Genomic DNA, 6,828 nt, shown 5'->3' with positions numbered 1-6,828 from the left:
GCCCGGGCGGCTCCGGGCGGAGCTGGCGGTGCCCGCCGGTACCCGCCACCTGAGGGCGGGCTTCGTAGCTGGCACTGGCGAAAACGGCAGGGTATCTTGCTGTAACTGGGGCTTCTAGTCAGGTAATCGACACCAGCGTTCAAAAAAAAGGAAAAATACGGCCTGAAAGCTATCGTTCTGAAGCGCGAAAGTCCCCCCCCCCCTTTAATGTCGCCCGCCAGAAGCTTCATTTTGACTGTTACTTTAACTGTGGCGAAATGACTGCTCTGCTCGGAGAGAAGGCGTGTTCGCAGAGGTGGCTGTCTCCAGGTGAGGCTTATTTCCAGTTCTGGGGAGGGAGGAGCTGGCTGCCTCCCCCGTACCGGCCTCTTCGCTGCGGGAGGGACGGAGCTGCGCTTGGGCACTGCTGTGTGAAAAACGGAGAGAAACGGTCTCGCTAAATTTCCAGCACTTGCCTCAGAGCATGAACGGCCGCATTCTCAGTGGAACTTCAGCTTCTCAGTGAAACAGCTGTTAGACTTTCCCAGTGTAATCTGGCAGTCTATTATTTATTTGCCGCTTTCATAATTAACGCTAAAAATCTTCTGCAGCTTAACTTCCACGTAGAAAATTTCTAACCGTGTTAAATCTAGCAAAGGTGCGTTCCAAGGTGCATGGTTCTGTACCTGAGATAGCTCTTCCAGAACTTGCCGAGTGCCAGCCCTTTGGGGGCTAATTAACTTGCTTTCTCAGGTACTGTCGTGTGTATGCTGATCCTGAATCAACCTTTTACACACCCAGGACCGCAGACTGTGAGAAATTCGTAGTAAACATTGTGTTTAGGTAGTGGCAGCCCTGTCCAGCACAGTCCTGGAAGATGGGTTTGCCTCTTAGCTTCATTTAGCTCTGAAATATCTCTGGAAATTTGTCACACATTGTAGTTTCTAGAACATTTATGCAGGAATTCCATGTTCCCTTGCTTGCTCTTCACTCCTTTCCCTACTGACAAGAAACAGAGAACAACCTGGAGCAGAGACAAGCTGTCCACAAATCAGGGAGAGTTCCTCTCTTCAAACAGTGATGAGGATGGCATTTGTACATGAAGTTGTATGCAGATGGATGAGGGTGGCATTTGTGGTTTGGGCTGGTGGAGAGGGCCCTAAACATTGATTTAAGCAGATGATAGGTTGGGCTTAGGTAACTAGATGACACTGAATTATGTTATGTGGATATATGCAAGTGTCCTGGTTTCAGCTGGGATAGAGTTAATTGTCTTCCTAGTAGCTGGTACAGTGCTATGTTTTGAGTTCAGTATGAGAAGAATGTTGATAACACTGATGTTTTCAGTTGTTGCCAAGTAATGTTTAGTCTAAAGTCAAGTGGGTGGCGAGCAATTGCACTGTGCATCATTTGTATATTCCAATTCTTTTATCATTACTGTTGTCACTTTATTAGTGTTATCAGTATCATTATTAGTTTCTTCTTTTTATATTCTTTTAAACCTTTTTTATCGCAACCCACGAGTTTTACTTCTTTTCCTGATTTTCTCCTCCATCCCACTGGGTGGGGGGGAGTGAGTGAGCGGCTGTGTGGTGCTTAGTTGCTGGCTGGGGTTAAACCACGACAGCAAGACTTACAAGGAACTAAAAAACAGTTGTATGACGGAAAGTGACACTCTCTTTTCAAGCAGTGCTGCAAGTTACTAGAAGGACTTTTTAAATTATTTTTTTTTAACCATGCAGGTGGTCAGACACTGGTCATGTTTTTCCCAGGGCGGCCGTGCAACCTCCATCCCTGAGGTGTTCTGAGCCCACTGGACAAGACCCTGAGCAACTTGGTATAGCTTCAGAGTTGGCTATGCTTTGAGCAGAGGGTTGGACTAGATGACTTTCAGCAATCTCTTCAAGCCTAAATTTTTCTGTGATTCTATTGAAATAAATGCTGGTCTCCCCTTCAAACAGAGAAAAACCCCAAACCCAAAACAATCAAAACAGTGGCCTTAAGTGGATTTCTAGAGAGGAGTAGGAACAACACACAATTCTTCATCTCAGAGCTCTTCTACTTCATTTTGGTTCCTTCTTAAATATGTAGTTTAATCAGACTGTGGAAAGAGATTAAATAAACCAGCTGAAAGAGTGCTGAAACACAGGTCAGTCTTGAGAAGATGTAAGTGATGAGGTGATGATAGATTATTTTTTTATTTCTGTAAGAGCAGAAGCTGCAGGTAGTTTCTGTGGATCAGTGGAGAGGATGCCTCCTAAAGAGAAACTTTTATATCATTTTTATCGGTCAATAGAGAGAGCTCAGCATTTTCAGTAGTTCAACATTTTCTGTAAACAGGCCTAAATAATCCACTTTGCCAACATTGTTTTGTGCAAGCAGGCCTTGCTAGGCCTAGAAGTTGGTGAAGGGCACAGCAGCGTCACAAGCGAGGGAGGGATGAGCTGAGGAGATACACGCCGAGGCCGGGGTGTACATGGCAGGGGGCTGAGGCTGTGAATAAAAAATATGCGAGAATTCTCCAAAACCACTACTAGCATGCAAATACATTTCATTGACTTACATCAAATGCCAGCACGACTGTAACCTGGTTACACATCTGATGGGAATCATGCTGTGTAGACAGAGTGCTTTTAGTCAGCAGCCGCTGAAACACTGATGGAAGCACAATAAATCACTGTTGTGTGGGTACAACTGAATATATAATTATTCTACAGCCTGTAACAATAGTAAAAACTTTTGTAGTAGATGAGTAGATGATCTTGCTGTGATGATTACCTTTTTTCTGCCTCCAAACTCCATTTGCAGATAAATTGTCCTCAAGCCAAGTGAGGAAACGGCAATAACAGCTGTCTGACAAAGGTATATTGCAGCTTTTAAAAATTATGCCAGCTACTGACCTCAGAGCGAACTGGCACTTTGTTAAGGTGCAAGAACACATCTTCAGCATATATGTGCAGCGTTGATAGGCTTGAACTACAAGCAGGGGTAATGCACTTAACAACCTAGACAGCAGACAAGCATGAAACATCTGGAAAGGGTAGGTGGCTCCTGAGAAGATCTCGTCTGGGATGCTCACTCCCAAAGGGTGATGGAATAACCTGGCTGTTAACAGTACAGCCCTGGGAAGGAGAAGGCTCTACCAATTCAAAGATATAGATACAGGTCCAGATACCATCTGTCCATTGCATTTGGCCGCTTGCTAGGCTGCAGCCACCATGAGCAAGGTTTTTCCCTGCCCTTTGCTGTAAGCAGTCATTTGCATGTGTGTAATCATTAAATGCTATCTTCCTAATCTGCCATATTCTTACGTTGAATAGGGGTACCCACAGAGTAAGCACAGCAAACCTAGACCATTTTATGGGACCCCAGGTTTAACATTTCCTGCCTTCAGAGACACTATAAGCACGGTCCTCAAGTCCAGCCTAGGGGAAATTTTTCTGGAAAGGGGTCAAAGTGCTCTTGCAGGGTCTGCTACGGCAGGGTCTGCTGCAGTGGAGATAGGAATGTGAGAACTAGGGAGACAGATGATGGACCAGCTTAAGTTGACTGGGAGTTCAGTTTGTTAATTCAGCAGTACACAAAGTAAGTTGATAAAAATGGTCAGAAGAGAATAATACCAGGGAAATACCTGGCTCTCTAAAGACCAATGGTAACAAAGCTGTTCTCTTGGGTGTTTTATAGCTAAATGCATCCCTACTGGGACAGATCACAGTAAAACTGGGCACCGCAGAACTCGAGTTATTCACATACGTTGATTACAATATTGAGATGCTTGTTCAGTTCAGAGGAAAAATAAATTCAAATGCTGATGGAGTATTCTATCGTGCCCCTTTGTGGCACTTGGCATAGTGGCCACTTTATTTGATAGCAGCTATGTGTTTTCCAGAATTATTGGACATACTTACAGACTGCAGAAAGCAGTGGAGATGGTGAAATATCTTTCTTTTTCTTTTAGCACCAAAGGTTCAAAGTATGCTGCTGTCAAAAAAGAGAGACCATTCAGGGGCAAGGACTTTGCACTTTACAAGTCTAGGACTGAAATTTTATGCAATTAATAAATAATCCTGAATTATGCAATTTATCCTGGGTTTTGGTTGGTTTTTTTGTGGGGAGGGTACACAGAAGATTAAAAATGCAAAATAAAAAGTGCAGAATTAGAAAGCAGTGCATCTCACACTGTATCCATAATTAAACATTTTTTTAAATGCTCTTGATGTTTGGGAGAAACAGATGTCTGCATGCTGATTTCACTTCACCATAAATTAATTTCTCTGGGAACATGAAAGATAACTTCTTGTTTGTCTTCTGGCTTTTTGTGGCTCATACCACCATCAAGCACTAATGTGTCAAACTGAAAAATAATGTATAGGCCTAGTGATATTGAGCGTTGTTTTTTCTGTTGTTTTTCAGTGGCCAAGAGCGGCTTGGCATTTGTGATCAATTGAGTTGAGTGCGCACGTGTGTACAAAAGCACATATACCCAAACTTCAAAGTGTGCTGTTCCAAAAACGATATTGGCAGAATTAGGGCCTTATGACATACTGTATGTAAGAACAACTATCATCAAGATTTTTCTACAGATGATGTGGGAGAACATCTGTTTTCCTAATGATTTAGGTGAGGCAATCTGGGGCCCTGCCTGTGGCAGTTCTGGCTTGTTTTCTTGTTGTCTCAGCTCTTCAGGATTTGAAATTCAGGCTAATCTCCTGTTGCTTGAATTAGAATGGGTCCAAGGGCTGTTATTCTGTAAGTGACAACATGTTTTCTTGCATTTTCCTTTGATGAATCTGGTATTGGCCAGGTTTTGGACTAGACAGTTCTGTGAACTGCTCCTGTGCAGGGATATATGCCATATTGTATGGGGTTTTTGGTAAGGATATAGGAAACCCTAGCTAAAAGACATCTGCTTATATAGATTTCCTCTCCTTTTATGTTTAAGGTATGTCTGTCCTTGGATAGGTTTCGCTTTCTAGTTGGAGTCCCACCGTGTGTGTGCTAGATTACGTAAACTTTTTCTTCCTCAGGTGGGAAGTGGATAGCTTTCCCGGTCGCTTTGTACTTAGAAATGAGACTGTGTGTTTAATGTTTAACTAGGTGGCACATCTGTGACGTAATTACATCCGTTTTCCCCACCTAGGGAAGAAAGTTGAAGGAGCCACATGTCTCAATTTGTTTTGAAATTCAAGCTCTTCAAACTGATGGGCAGGAGCTCAACCAGAATGATTCCAGTTATCCGCTGAGTAATCCCAAACAACAGTCTGGCTCTGCACAGCTCTGTACATGATGCTCTGGATGAAATGTGGAAATCAGTTCTTCTAATTCCCAAGTCTAGGTGCCGAGACCATCCATGGCCCTCTCAGTATCAGGGCAAGTCCTGTGCGTGTGTCTTCAGTCTCTTGGTCCTTTGGTTACCCAAAGAGGTGTTGAGCAGGATGCTTGGTGGATCAACATCTTGAGCATGCAATAATAGGCATCCAAAAGTGCCTTCATATGGCCAATGGCAGAACTCAAACAGTACTGTTTGAATACTGAGTGTCTAGCTGACACTCTGCATAAACAGTTTCCAAACAATTCATGGATCAGACATAATAATAAAGGTATTTGTTAGACAAAGTGTTGTGTAGAAATCCTGATCTTTGGTACATGAATCTCAAACTGGAAAGAGGATCTAGGCTTCAATTTACAAGTGTGTTGTTTTAACTTTATTAGTTACCCCATTCAACTGAAGGCATCTGTAAACATTTGAAAAATAAGATCCTGCATTTGTAAAGTAAGTCATTCACAAGGAATAGCTTTTTCACCATCAGATGCAATAATTTTAACCTTGTTCTTATCTTTTCAGTTTGCTGTCAAAGTAGTATTTTATAATACTATAATATTTTTTAAATAATAAATGGTGCCTACACCTTTTTAAATTAACAGAAATGCAACGGGAATTTTTGTATCCCTGTTCTGCTCTATTCCAAACTGAAACTGAAAAAATTTGTGTCTAGCAGAACTGGACTAAAGATATATTGTTACTGTATAGCTAGATGGCAGCATTCACATTGCTTTTAGAAAAACTGGGGTTATTTGAAAGGTTTTAAAAAAAATCTGGCTGCTCTGTAACAGTTAAATGGCATGGTCCTATTTTGAAATGTGCAGCGTAAGAATGTCTGAATACCTAATACATCTGAAAATCTGACCATTTCATTTAGGTGTCTAAATCAAAGATGCATAATTTGGCCCTACAGATAATGAGTATGAAATGTAGTATTTCCCTGTTTATCTAAAAAGATAAAAACCCGATTATGTGTCTACAACTTTCAAAACAGGCTAATATATTATTAGATATGATTCTTTTTATTCAAGAATTTTGTAAATAAGATACTGCAATAAAATAAAATAAAAACACTCTTTTTACATACATACTCCATTTCCTTAAAATTTGAGGCAATATTAATGCATCTTTGCCATTGACTCAGCAGGCCTTGAATCATTCTTAAAATTACCTTGTACTTATTTCTTCAGTAGAAAACCTCCCAAACCTAATTTATTTCATTACAAAAGCAATTAAAGTACAGTAAAATGCACAAGCTATTGAATATGTCTACAATAATAGGCTAGTCTGTAAACACAATGAATAGGGAAACAGATTCCAGCTTCAAAACCCAAGAAGCTACTTTAAACAGCATTAGAGGGAAACATGTTTATGATAGTATCATGAAATGCTACAAGCAGCTTGTTTTGATGATATACAAATTTTCTTCCTTTCAAATATATAACAAAATAGTTATTCAGTAAAGTCTTTCTGAATGTCCAGTAAGCTCCTTCTGTCTATCCCGCCAAGCCTTACCTATCTTTACC

General features: G+C 41.2%; 1 protein-coding gene across 2 annotated transcripts in view; it reads left to right on the top strand.

Annotated features, from left to right (window-relative positions):
- The first annotated feature begins 3 nt into the window (after positions 1-3).
- The window catches only part of CCNA1 (cyclin A1), a 43,165-nt gene continuing 36,340 nt past the window's right edge, over positions 4-6,828 (top strand). Inside the window, exon 1 of one of the 2 annotated variants that reach the window (XM_030043209.2) lies at positions 4-122. The gene's annotated coding sequence lies outside the window, so the exon portion shown is untranslated. Of the gene's footprint in view, positions 310-6,828 lie in introns of both variants that reach the window. The other variant, XM_030043208.2, reaches the window with a different exon arrangement.

This window comes from Aquila chrysaetos, chromosome 19, assembly GCF_900496995.4.
Source record: "Aquila chrysaetos chrysaetos chromosome 19, bAquChr1.4, whole genome shotgun sequence".
In the NCBI taxonomy this organism is placed as follows: domain Eukaryota; kingdom Metazoa; phylum Chordata; class Aves; order Accipitriformes; family Accipitridae; genus Aquila; species Aquila chrysaetos.
Note: the sequence above shows the minus strand (reverse complement) of the source record. Positions and strands in the feature narration are given on the sequence as shown.